The sequence below is a fragment of the Arachis hypogaea genome, chromosome 15 (genome assembly GCF_003086295.3).
Source record: "Arachis hypogaea cultivar Tifrunner chromosome 15, arahy.Tifrunner.gnm2.J5K5, whole genome shotgun sequence".
Lineage (NCBI taxonomy): Eukaryota > Viridiplantae > Streptophyta > Magnoliopsida > Fabales > Fabaceae > Arachis > Arachis hypogaea.
The window spans coordinates 134,598,563-134,611,608 of record NC_092050.1 but is presented as its reverse complement, the minus strand read 5'-3'; positions in this window follow the sequence as shown (position 1 = coordinate 134,611,608).

Sequence of the window (13,046 nt, the reverse complement as noted above, 5' to 3'; positions counted from 1 at the left end):
ATGATCTTGCAAGCTCCACTCCCTTATGCTCTTCCTTGACGATCTCCACCTCTTTACAACTTTCCTCAACTTCAACCTCTTCCTCTTGGTGGCTTGCTTCCAATTCAATTTATTCTTCATTGCTCACCAAAGGCATGAGAGGTTGTGCATCTTCTTCTTTGATCTCAATTTCAAGCCCAATGGGAGAGGATTCAATTGTAGATAGAAACTCTTCAATGATTGAATCCATTTCTTGATCAACCTCTTCAAAGTCTTCAGTCATTATATGCCTTGGAGGTTGTACACCCTCCTCAACATCAACATCAAGCATCTTGGAAGAGGACTCTCTAATTCTACATTCCCATGGACTTCCAACATCTCCTAGATCTTCAACCACTTCTTCTGGCTCATTCATCTCAACTTCTTCCCCTTGTGACAATTCTTGCTTCAACTCCTCTTCTTCACTTTGAAGCTCTAAACTCACTCTTTCACTATGCTCCTTAATTGCTTCTCCACATTCATCAATGGGAGTGCCTTGGTTGCTTAGGCTTAGTTGGGAGGAGACCATATTGCTAACGACTTCCGCTAGGATAGCTATCTTGGCTTCTAACTCCTTAAACTCCTTTTGGTTCTCTTCTTGCCTTTGAATATAAGAACTAACACATTCTTGAAGAGGATCATCCATTGGAGGTGGTGTGGAAAAAGAAGGTTCATTGGTTGGGAAGAAAGTTTCATAATTGGAAGTTGGTCCATCTTGGTAAGGGTATGGAGATGGTGTATATTGAGGTGGTTCTTGAGAGTAATTGTGTTGGAATGGTGGTGGTTCCATGTGTGGTTCATATGGTTCATAAGGTGGTTGGTATGATGGATAAGGGTTGGGGTCATATGGAGGTGTTCGGTGAAAAGGGGCTTGTGAGTAAGGTGGTGGAAAATTATGTTGAGGAGGTGGTTCATAGACATATGGTGGTGGTTGTTGAAAATCACAATAAGGGTCACCACATCCATTAGATTGATATGCATTAGGATTAGAGTTATACCCATAAGAATCCGGAGGGGGTTGTTGCCAAGAAGGGTGATCAATCCTTTGAGGCTCCTCCCACCTTTGATTGTTCCATCCTTGATGCATATTGTCATTATAATTCCCATTTCCTACAACATAATTTGAGACAAACTCATAACCAAAGTGGTGAAAATTCATAGTAGCAAATAAAAGCAAAAGCTAACAAAAATAAGCAACAAAGTCCTAAAACTAACAAAAACTAACAAATAAGTAAAAGGCAAATATATTCACAATATTCACAATAGCCAATAATGTAACACCATTGTAACTCCCCGGCAACGGCGCCATTTTGATTTAAGAGATTTGTCGTGGTATAGAATTTCCTCAAATGAATGAATTTTTGTTGCAAGTATAGTTCTACACCAACAAACAATCCTCCCAATAAAAAATTTTGGTTGTGTCACAATTAACAAACCCCAAATGAAAATTAACCGGAGTATTTAGACTCCGGGTCGTCTCACAAGGAATTGCAATGAAGTGAATGATTATTGGCTATGAAGGGGCAAGGGGTTTTTGGTTGATAAGAGAGGCAACAAGATAAATGACAAGAAAAGTAAATCAAGCATGTAAATAAAGAAAGAAATTAATAAAGAGAGACATTCATGGCAAAGATTGAGATTATAGGCTTTCTATCCTAGTCATGCAATAATTAATTCATCTTATTTAGTTAACTCCAACAAATAGGGAGAAAGTCAAACAAGACTAATCAATCATACCACAATAGTAACAAGAATTTATCTTATTACGTCATCTCCAATATTGGAAGAAGGTATCATATTATCTTCCATGAGAGAAAGTCTAATAAGACTAGCTAATCTCAATCCAAAAGTCCTAATCAACTCACTAATTTAATTAGCAAAAGATTAGCGTCAATGGAAACAATATTAGCTAACAACTCTAGATCACCAACATAAGTTGGGTTTTCATGACTCAAGATTGCCTAATTACTCTTTCCAAGCCAAGAATGCTCAAAATCTACTCTAAGGCCCAACCAAGCATTTTGTCAAACACTTGGTGGGTACAAATGGAAAGCATAGTAAAATGTGCAAGAAATATAAATCTACCAACTATCAATTGCAAGAAAAGTAAATCAACAATTCAAATCATCAATTAAAAGAACATGGAAACATAAAATTGCATTAAAGAAAATTAAGATTCAACAATGGTTCATAAACATAAAAATGGCAAAATAAAGGAAATGACAAGTAAAACTAGAAGAATAGAGATGTCATAACAAGAAATTAAAAGGAGAAACTAAATTAAAACAAGAATTAAAAGTTGGATTTAAGAAAATTAAACATAAACTACCCTAAAATCTAGAGAGAGGAGAGAGCCTTTCTCTCTAGAAATCTAACCTAAAACATGATGAAAACTAAATTATGACTACTTGGTTCATTCCCCCCTCAATCATTGGGTTCAATAGCATTAGAAATGGGCTGGATTTGGCCCAAAATGAGCTGCAAAATCGCTGGGGGCGATTTCATTAAAGTGGACCCACGAGCAGCATCGGCGCGCACGCGTACATGGCGCGTGCGCGCCCCTGAGCGCGAAGCAACATATAGAAAATTTTATATCATTTCGAAGCCCCGGATGTTAGCTTTCCAACGCAACTAAAACCGTCTCATTTGGACCCTTGTAGCTCAAGTTATGGTCGATTGAGTGCGAAGAGGTCAGGCTTGACAGCTTTACGGTTTCTTCATTTCTTCATGAGTTCTCCCACTTTGCATGCTTTTCTCCTCACTTCTTCCATCCAATGCTTGCCTTATGAACCTGAAATCACTCAACAAACACATCAAGGCATCGAATGGAATTAAAGTGGATTAAAATCACCAATTTAAGGGCCTAAAAAGCATGTTTTTACACTTAAGCACAATTCAAGGGAGAATTACAAAACCATGCTATTTCATTGAATAAATGTGGAAAAAGGTGATAAAATCCCCTAAAATAAGCACAAGATAATCATGAAATCAGGGTTTATCACATGGGGAACAAGATTTGCAAAATTCAGCAGCGTCTTTAAAAAGAGTAGGCCACCAGAATCCACAGTCTAAAATTTTTCTAGCTGTTCTTTGAGGACCGAAATGTCCTCCACTCTCAGATGAGTGGCAGGCCTCTAAAATGGACTGAAATTCTGATTGAGGCACACATCGTCTAATTACCTGGTCAGCACCACACCTCCATAAATATGGGTCATCCCATATATAATATTTGGACTCGCTTTTCAGCTTGTCTCTTTGATGCTTAGTAAAGTCTGTAGGAAAAGTGCGGCTGACTAGATAATTAGCTACAGGCGTATACCAAGGGACTACTTCAGATACTGCTTGTAAGTTGTCGAATGGGAAATTATCATTTATAGGAGTAGATGCATCCTTAATGTGCTCAAGGCGACTCAAATGGTCTGCCACTAGATTCTGGTTACCACTCCTATCCTTAATTTCTAAATCAAATTCCTATAGTAGCAGTATCCAACATATAAGCCTTGGTTTGGACTCCTTTTTAGCTAATAAGTACTTTAGAGCTGCGTGGTCTGAGTACACTACTACTTTAGTACCAAGTAAATAGGCTCGGAATTTATCCAGAGCGAACACAATAGCTACGAGCTCTTTTTCAGTAGTAGTGTAATTAGATTGAGTAGCGTCTAAAGTTTTAGACGCATAAGCAATGACGAAAGGGTCCTTACCTTCGCGCTGAGCCAGCGCTGCTCCTACTGCATGATTGGAAGCATCGCACATGATTTCAAATGGCTGGCTCCAGTCTGGTCCTCTCACAATTGGAGCTTGAGTCAGGGCAGTCTTCAGCTTATCAAAAGCTTGCTCACAATCTTCACTGAACTCGAACTCGATATCTTTCTACAGCAATCTGGATAAAGGTAATGCTACCTTACTGAAGTCCTTAATGAATCTCCTGTAAAAACCTGCATGGCCAAGGAACGAACAGACTTCCCTCATGGAAGAGGGGTAAGGTAAACTAGAAATAACATTCACCTTTGCTGGGTCTACAGAGATACCAGTATCAGAAACAACATGCCCTAGAACAATTCCTTGTTTCACCATAAAATGACACTTTTTAAAATTTAAAACAAGGTTTGAACTAACACACCTGTCCAATACTCTAGATAAACTATCCAAGCAAAGGCTAAATGAATCACCATATATGCTAAAGTCATCCATAAAGACTTCCATACAAGTCTCAATAAGGTCAGAGAAAAGACTCATCATGCACCTTTGGAAAGTAGCTGGTGCATTGCATAAACCAAATGGCATTCTCTTATAAGCATAAGTTCCAAAAGGACATGTAAAAGTAGTCTTTTCCTGATCCTCAGGGGCTATATGAATTTGAAAGTAGCCTGTATAACCATCTAAAAAGCAGTAATGGGATTTACCTGACAGGCGATCAAGCATCTGATCAATGAATGGCAAGGGATAATGATCCTTGCGAGTGGCTTGGTTGAGACGCCTATAGTCAATGCAAACTCTCCATGAATTCTACACTCTAGTTGTCAGAAGCTCTCTTTGCTCATTTCTTACTGTTGTGACTCCAGACTTCTTGAGCACCACTTGTACTGGGCTGACCCATTCACTATCTGAGATGGGATAAATGATATCTGCTTCAAGTAGCTTGGTCACTTCCTTCTTGACAACTTCTAAGATGGTGGGATTCAATCTCCTTTGAGGTTGACGGACAAGTTTTGCTCCCTCTTTTAAGAATATTCTGTGCTCACAAACTTGAGGGTTGATACCCACTATATCCGCCAAGCTCCATCCAATCGCTTTCTTATGTTTTCTCAGTACACTGAGTAGCTGTTCTTCTTGTTGGGAAGTGAGCTCCCTCGCAATAATAACTGGAAACTTCTGCTTGTCCTCAAGGTAAGTATACTTGAGGTGTGGAGGGAGGGGTTTTAATTCTAATTTCTGCTCATGGCCAAGCTCTGGATTATCCGGAGCTGGTGATAATGATAAAGTGCTCTCATTGTCCTCTGAGAATGTCTCCACACTTGGACCTTGCCCTATGTACTTCTTTTCTAATTCTTCTTGGTGAACTTCAGCTACGGTTTCATCAATGATGTCACACTGGGAGATAGAATGATCTTCCGGAGGGTGCTTCATAGCTTCATTTAAACTGAATTTTACTATTCTGCCATCTATTTCAAAAGAATAAGTTCCTGAAAATGCGTCCAGCTTGAACTTTGAAGTCTTCAGGAATGGTCTTCCAAGCAGGATTGATGATGGCCTCCCGGAGTCATTAGGGGGCATTTCCAGGATATAGAAATCAATGGGAAACATGAGCTCCTTGATACTCACTAATACATCTTCAGCAACTCCAATCACTGTAATAATGCTTTTATCTGCCAACACAAAATGAGCTGCCGACCTTTTTAAGGGAGGGAGCCTTAAAGAATTATATATAGACAAAGGCATTATACTAACACACGCTCCTAAATCACACATGCAGTCAGAAAATATCACACCTCCAATAGTACAGTTAACCATACATGGACCTGGATCACTACATTTTTCAGGTATACCTCCCATTAAAGCAGAGATAGAACTACCTAAAGGAATGGTTTCTAATTTATTAATTTTATCCTTATGTATACATAAATCCTTTAGAAATTTCGCATATTTAGGTACCTGTTGAATAACATCAAAAAGGGGAACAGTTACCTCAACCTTTTTGAATATTTCTACCAATTTGGGATTGAGTTCCATCTGCTTCATGGGCTTCCTTGTGAGTTGTGGAAAGGGGACAGGACGGGTATTCAGCAGTTTCAACATTCTTTAGTGCTTCACCCTGTGGTTGAGTTTCCTCTTCTTCAACTATGTCCTGTATGTCCTCTTCCTCTTCAGCATCTTCCATTTCCACTGCATCTTCAGCTGGGGTGTGTTCTGGTGGACTTTGCTCCTCTTGGTTCCTCTCCTACAGTGTGGTTCCGGATTTTAGAGTAATGGCATTGATGCCACCCTTGGGATTAGGTAAGGGTTGAGAAGGAAGTCCACCGGAGCTTGAAAGTTGGTTTGTGGAGTTATTTAGTGATCCAATCTGTGAGACAAGAGCTTGTAAGGTAGAGTTCAGACCATTTAGAGTAGAAGTAAGGTTGTTTTCCATGGCCTGCTGTCTCCGATCAATAGAGTGTAATAACTCATCATTAGGAGATGAGGATGGATAAGTGATCTGAGGGGTCTGCTGAGATGCTTGAGGCTGCCTTAGATGAGGTGCTCTGTAGGCCTGATTCTGATTTTGCTGTCTGATGTTGTTATTGTTATTCCACCTCTGATTTCCATTGTTATCTCTGCCTCATCTGTTATGATTGTCCCTCCAATCCTGGTTAGAATTATCTCTCCAACCTTGGTTGGAATTGTCCTGCCATCCATGGTTGTAGCTGCCACCTTGATTGTATCCTTGATTGGGGCGGTCATAGAAGTTATGAGTGGCTGCCACAGTGTTGTCTTCCTGCTAGAGCTGCGGACATTCATCAGTATAATGACTATAATCAGCACAGATCCCGCATAATCTTTGTGAAACCAACTGTTGGCTTTGCTGTGGTGGAGAAGGCTGAGCTTGCTGAGCTTGTTGTTGACTCAACTGCATCTACTTCAGTAAGTTGGTCATTTCACAGATACTCTGAGTTAGAGCAGTAGTCTCTCTGCTAGAGGATACCTCTACAACAGCTCTTGACCGGCTTTGTTTCTGCCTGTGATTCTGAGTAGATTCAGCTAAGTCGCTGATCAATTGCCATGCCTCATCAGTGGTTTTGTACTTTTTCATAGACCCATTGCTAGCACCTTCCAATGTGGTCTTATCTTGAGGCTTCATGCCCTGTGTGACGTAGCCGAGCAACACTATCTTGTCAATCATATGGTGGGGACATGCTTCCAGAAGATTGTTGAAGCACTCCTAGTATTCGTAGAGAGTCTCGGATTCGTCCTGAACAATCATGGAAATGTCTTTTCTCAGTTTATCGGTAACTTCAGCTGGAAAGAATTTTTCCAAAAATTCTCTTTTAAGCGTATCCCAGTTAGAAACAGTTGCTCCGGGTTTAGTGTAGTACCACTCTCTTGCCTTTCCCTCAAGAGAGAATGGGAAGGATTTTAACAGAATAGAAGTTTCATCAGCACCATCACGCTTAACAGTAGAACAAGCTGTCTGGAAATCCCTAAGGTGCTTGATAGGCTCTTGAGCAGGTAAGCTATGAAACTTGGGCATCAAGTTGAGTAGTGCAGTCTTTATTTCAAAATCTACATCCACCGCTGGGTGATGCGCTTGAAACGGCTGCAGTGTGAAATCTGGGGCTCCAGCTTCCTGGATAGTAACTCTCCTAGGTGCTGCCATGTTACCTGCACGTGAATCAATTGAATCAGTAGGAAGGGAGCTTGTTTCTTCCTTAAGTGACGTTTCAGATTCGTCCTCGGAGAGGACTAACCGACGCCGAGCTTGCCTTATACGTGAAATAGTTCTTTCAATCTCAGGATCAAATACTGGCAAGCTTGGATCAGGAAGTAAAAAAATAATCCAATGGTAACTCTGAACAAATTAAGGATATGAAAGAGTAAGTAAAAAAATAGAGAAAACAAACTAGAGAGATAAAGTCTTGCGGAGGTAATAACTCTTCTCTATATCCTAATCTAAAAAGCAATAAAAACGAAATCCTAAGAACTATGAATGTGTAGAGAGAAAACCTAGAGGAGGAGTAAAGTCAGATCTAAAACTAAAAATTATGCCGAATGAATGTCCTCTCCCTGGTCTCTGCATGTTTCCTTGCTCTAATCTGCATTTCTGGGCCGAAAACTGGGTTGAAATGTGGCCCAGAATCCACGCCAGTGATTTCTGCAAATTTTACAGATCGCGCATGTCACGCGATCGCGTCATCCATGCGTTCACGTCATCCAGCGTTTTTTCTTGCCACGCGTGTGCGTCGTCCACGCATTCGCGTCACTCGTGCGGCTTCCAATTCACGCGTTCGCGTCAGGCACGCGAGCGCGTCACTGTGATTTCCTCCATTTCGCGTGGTCGCGTGAGCCGTGTGTTCGCGTCGCTTCTCGCTGGTAATCTCCTCAATTTCTTGTGTTTCTTCCATTTTTTGTCAGCTTCCTCTCCATTCTCTAAGCAATTCCTGCCCTATGAAGCCTGAAACACTTAACACACAGATCACGGCATCGAATGGTATAAAGAAGAATAAAAATATACAATTAAAAGATCTTTAGGAAGCAAGTTTTCAACCATGGAACAATTTTGGGAAGGACTTGTAATATCATGCTAATCATATGAATAAGTGGGTGATGACTTGATAAAACCACACAATTAAACACAATATAAATCATAAAATAATGGTTTATCAGAAGGCCTTGTAGCGAGTTGCATCCAAGGCATCGGCCAAATACATCCAACTTTTGAAATTGCTTAGGTGATGTCTCGAGTCGGTCGTTCCGTCGTACAAATGCATGTCCGGGCTTTTGAAGTTTCTAGAAACTCTAGCCTGCATGATATCTTCCGTGAAAGGATCTTCTCCTTCCAACGGGGTGTCCTCTCTAGTTGTACGCGAATTCCTACCTCGGATGTCGGATTCTAACTTCAAGAGATTTTCCTCCAGCTCTCTTCGTCGCTCGATTTCTTTTCTCAAATTTCTTTCTGCCTCCCGCTGTCATTCTAGCTCCTGCTCTAGTTGCTCAAGTCGGCCATGATGTACGTGTAGTAATCCCATGAAATCGGTAGAATGGGGTTGTTCTTCCCATTCAGGGTGGTGAACCTCTGAGGGGATCCTTCTGTAGGGATGATCACCCGAGGTGCCTTCCCTGTGTGGTTCTTCTGTTCTTGGAGGAGGTACCACAAGGGTCTGATTATTGTTGACCATGTCTTGGTGTTCTACTCAGACGCTGTGCGTCCGTCTTCATAGTGATCATCCGCCATAAAACGTCGATCCCTAGGTCCCGACAACGGCGCCAATGTTCCAAGAGTTACCTGAAATTGGGTTGCCTTTGGCCTTGTAAGTGAGGCATAAATCTTCAATGGGGCGGATTCCAACTTAGTCCACGTCTGGTGGCCGTCGTCCGAGTTGTTAGTGAGAAGGTGGGGGTGGTACCTGCAAAACACTTCAATGCTTATATCAGCAAGGGTCTTAGCAGGTTTTTAGTGTATTGGACTTAGTTATACCTAAAGGTGTCAATGTACTTATTGGGAGTGAGCCAATAACCACCGTTGGAGTAGTTCTACTTTTGGTGGTAGATAACCGTCCCTTGTGTAAACCTCGCTAAAATCGGTAAATAATTAGTTAATAAATTGAATTTTAATTAGGAAAGCTAAAAATTCAAAACTAATATCAAAATAGGATAGAGCTCATCAAAACGAGAATTTTGATACCAATTTCAAAAATTTAGCCCAAAATCGGACCGGAAGGGCCGAACCGGTTGAATCGGGGCCCAAACCGGGCCCGTGGGTCCAATCGGACCCATAATTAAAAAGAAGCAGCAGCTTCTTCTCCTTCATTTGCACCCAACGAAGTCAGCAGAATTGGGGGAAAGGGGAGAGGAGCTCTCAAACCTTCACCACCTTTGATCCACCATAACTCCTCCGTCCGGACTCCGATCGCCGTACCGTTCGCGGCCATGCGCTCAGCGCGTTGAGCTCTACTTTTCTATTCGATCAATTTCATTGGTAAGCCTCATATTTGATTCAGAATCTCTATTCCCCTTTCTTTGGTGAAATTAAAATCCTATAGTGAAATCTTGTCCAATTTTGTGTTTTATGCTCAAGTTAGCTTCTGGGACTTATGGGCTCAAGCTATTGAGCATATGGGTATGGTAAGGACACCATAACCCTAGCTCAATCTTGCATTTATAGTGAAAAAACTGAAATTGAAACATATATATGAATTAGGTGTAGATTAAGTGGGTATATATGCATTGGAATTGAATTGGGAGTATTTGGAGGCTTATTGGTGATCAAGGCTTGGTTTGTGGCTATTTTAATTGAGCTTAGAGGGGCTGTGTTTTGTGTTGTGAGGCTGCCTTGGGTGAAACAAAGTGATCGGCCAAGGTATGGTTTAAGTTTCGCACGTTTAATATTTACGGTGTTGTGAAAATTAGGTTAGAGGAACCATAGGATAAGTTAAATTAGTTGATTGCATTTAATGATTAGTCTTGTAATGTTGTTGGAATAAATTTTTGATGAATATGTATTGGAATTATGAGGTGTTGAAGTTATTAATTGTATGTTCTTGGATTTATTTATGATGGGTTGTGTTGATGTTGGTATATATTGATGGAATATGGTTGGTGTTTGTTAATAAAGAGTTGTTATATGAGTTGATATGTGTTAATGAAGGGTTGATTTATGTTAATGACATTTAATTGGTATATGTTGATAGAAGGTTGATAAATATATGATGAAGGGTGGTATAGGTGAAGAGTTGATATAAACAAAGGAAGGGTTATTGATGTATGAGGTAAATGTTGATAATTATTGATGATCAAGGTTTGTTGAATTGGTTAAAGGTAATATGGATAATGGTTGTTAATGAAATAGGTTGATATGGTATTAAAATGCAAGTTGTAAAGGTAAGGGACATGAGTGGATGAAAATGAGGTTTTGTTGAGAATTGGTTAAAAACAAAATTTTGATGAACTTTGGACGTCCATAATTTGCTCCACAAATTCCGTATTGAGTTATGAATTGTTGCTAATGAAATATGGTTCTAAGCGCTTTTGATTGATATCAATTTTGTCAAAAATGAAATTTTATAGAGAACGTTATGGACTTTGAAAGTTTGGTGTAATAATCTGTGTTACGGGATGGCAAAACTGGTTGCAGCTAGCTTTCTGGGCATTATGCCCATTTTTTTGAAAAAAACGCCCATCCACGCGTACGCGTGGCTCACGCGTACGCATGACGTGGAATTTTGGCGACGCATGCACGAGAAGCATGCGTATGCGTGTGTGTATATTCACGCGTACGCGTGACTTGATGTACGCTCCATGCGTGCGCGTGGCCTATGTACGCGTGGATGCTGCCTGCTGCAAACCAGTTTTAACTGTTCTAAACTAATTTTTCACTTCTAAACTTCTATTTTCTTCCCTTTAAGGCTTAAAGTATGGTTCTAGGTCCAGTGGATAAAAGAAGCTAGGAAAATAAGATAACTTGAGGGTGAAGTAAGAGGTAAATGATGGCTTATATGAAGAAGATGGGAATGTTAACGAAGTTTAACACTAAGGCTTGATAATTGATGATGTATTGATAATGAAATTGCCATGGCTTATGAATGATATCTGAGACACAAGTTTTCCTGGGTAACAGAACCGTGGCTCGCCACCACATGTTCCAGGTTGAATCTCGATACTCTGTTGACCCTACGTCGTAAGGGTGACTAGGCACGTATAAATTCCTGGATATGGATAACACCTATTGAGTGATTATATGATGAATGAATGTGAACTATATGCATAGACTCTTGGGGATGCGCGACGGAGGACAGTCTAAGGTTTTCGAACTTGTCGGGTTGGCTGGATAACCGACAGATGGGCCCGATCAGCCATAGGATAGGCGTGCATCATATGCATTTGTTTGTTTTGATTACTATGCATTTCCTGGGTTTGCCTAATTGATATATAGCACCTACTACCTGTCGTACTTGCTACTTGTACTATTTGCTCATTACTTATGCGTGAACTTGTTTGGTTGCTTGTTTCTATTGCATTATGAATGATGGAGTGATGGAGGAAATGGAGAAATGGTTTGGTGTTAGGTTAGGATTGAAATTGAGTAAGTTAGACAGATTTAGAATACCTACCCCTGTTTATGGTTTCTATTTAGTAATTAAGTTGGATAACTGAATAACGGATTTCTAGGATTGCCTATGGCATTCTCAGGACCTTATTTATTATACGCGTGGCATTTTTACCATGCTGAGAACCTCTGGTTCTCATTCGATACTGTGTTGCTGTTTTTCAGATGCAGGTCAAGAGGCTTCTCACTAGGCGTCTGGATCCTTGAAGCGAAGTAGTTCTTGGGTGTATTTTGGATTTCTGTTTGTAAATATGTACATATGTATCTAGCTTACTCTCCAAGTAACTTGTGTATGCTGCTCCTCTTAGAGGTTGAAGGAGAGATCGGAGTTTATTTTGGTATTTTGGTGTATTTTGGGGATACTTATGTATGTTTATATGTATATATATATATATATCCTCCGGCCAGCCTTAGCTTCGCAGGCTGATTCAGGGGCTAGTTATACTATTTCCTTGGCTTTCCTTTACTCTTTTGCTTATCTTTATCATTTTCCTATTAGGTTTCTTAGCACGCAAGTAATCCTTTCCATTGAGCATTGCGCTTTTCATTTTCGCGGTTTTTGTTTACCCGTTTTGTTTCAAGGCTCCTAGTATATTATACTCTTCTCTATTATGTATTTATTTTGTTGTTTAGAGGTCCGTAACACCACACTACCTCTATTCTACGACTTAAGCGTAAAACTCTGTGTAGTAGGGTGTTACACCTTGATCCTAAGGTGGTTATGATCCCTCTTCTAGAAGTGGGTGAGAGATATTAGAGGAAGTTATAACTCCTTCAGGGGGGATTATCTTCTGGTAGTGTTCTCGTCCGACCTTACACAATAGATATATTTGAGCTTTTATATGCTTTTAGGCCTGACTTATGTTTTTAAACCAGGTATGAACAAATTGTATTTTTAAATTTTATATTTTTAAATTTAGTTTTTTAAATAAATTTTTATTTAAATATTTACTTTCTTTCAAATCTTAATATTATAAATAAATTTTATTTTCATCTCTAAGTGAATATTCTTACCATTTTTTCTTGTAGAGATTGTTTCTCTTTGTAAATAAAAAAAAAATATTAAACTAAAATTTTTAAAAAATATAATATTAAAAAAATATTGTTTTCCAATGTCTCCATTCAATTTAAGGACTAAGTCGTGGCAGATCAGAATTTCATTGAAGGGTTTGTTATTAGCTAATAAATTATTGCATGCGAAATTTGAACTTGCGACACTTACTTAAATAGA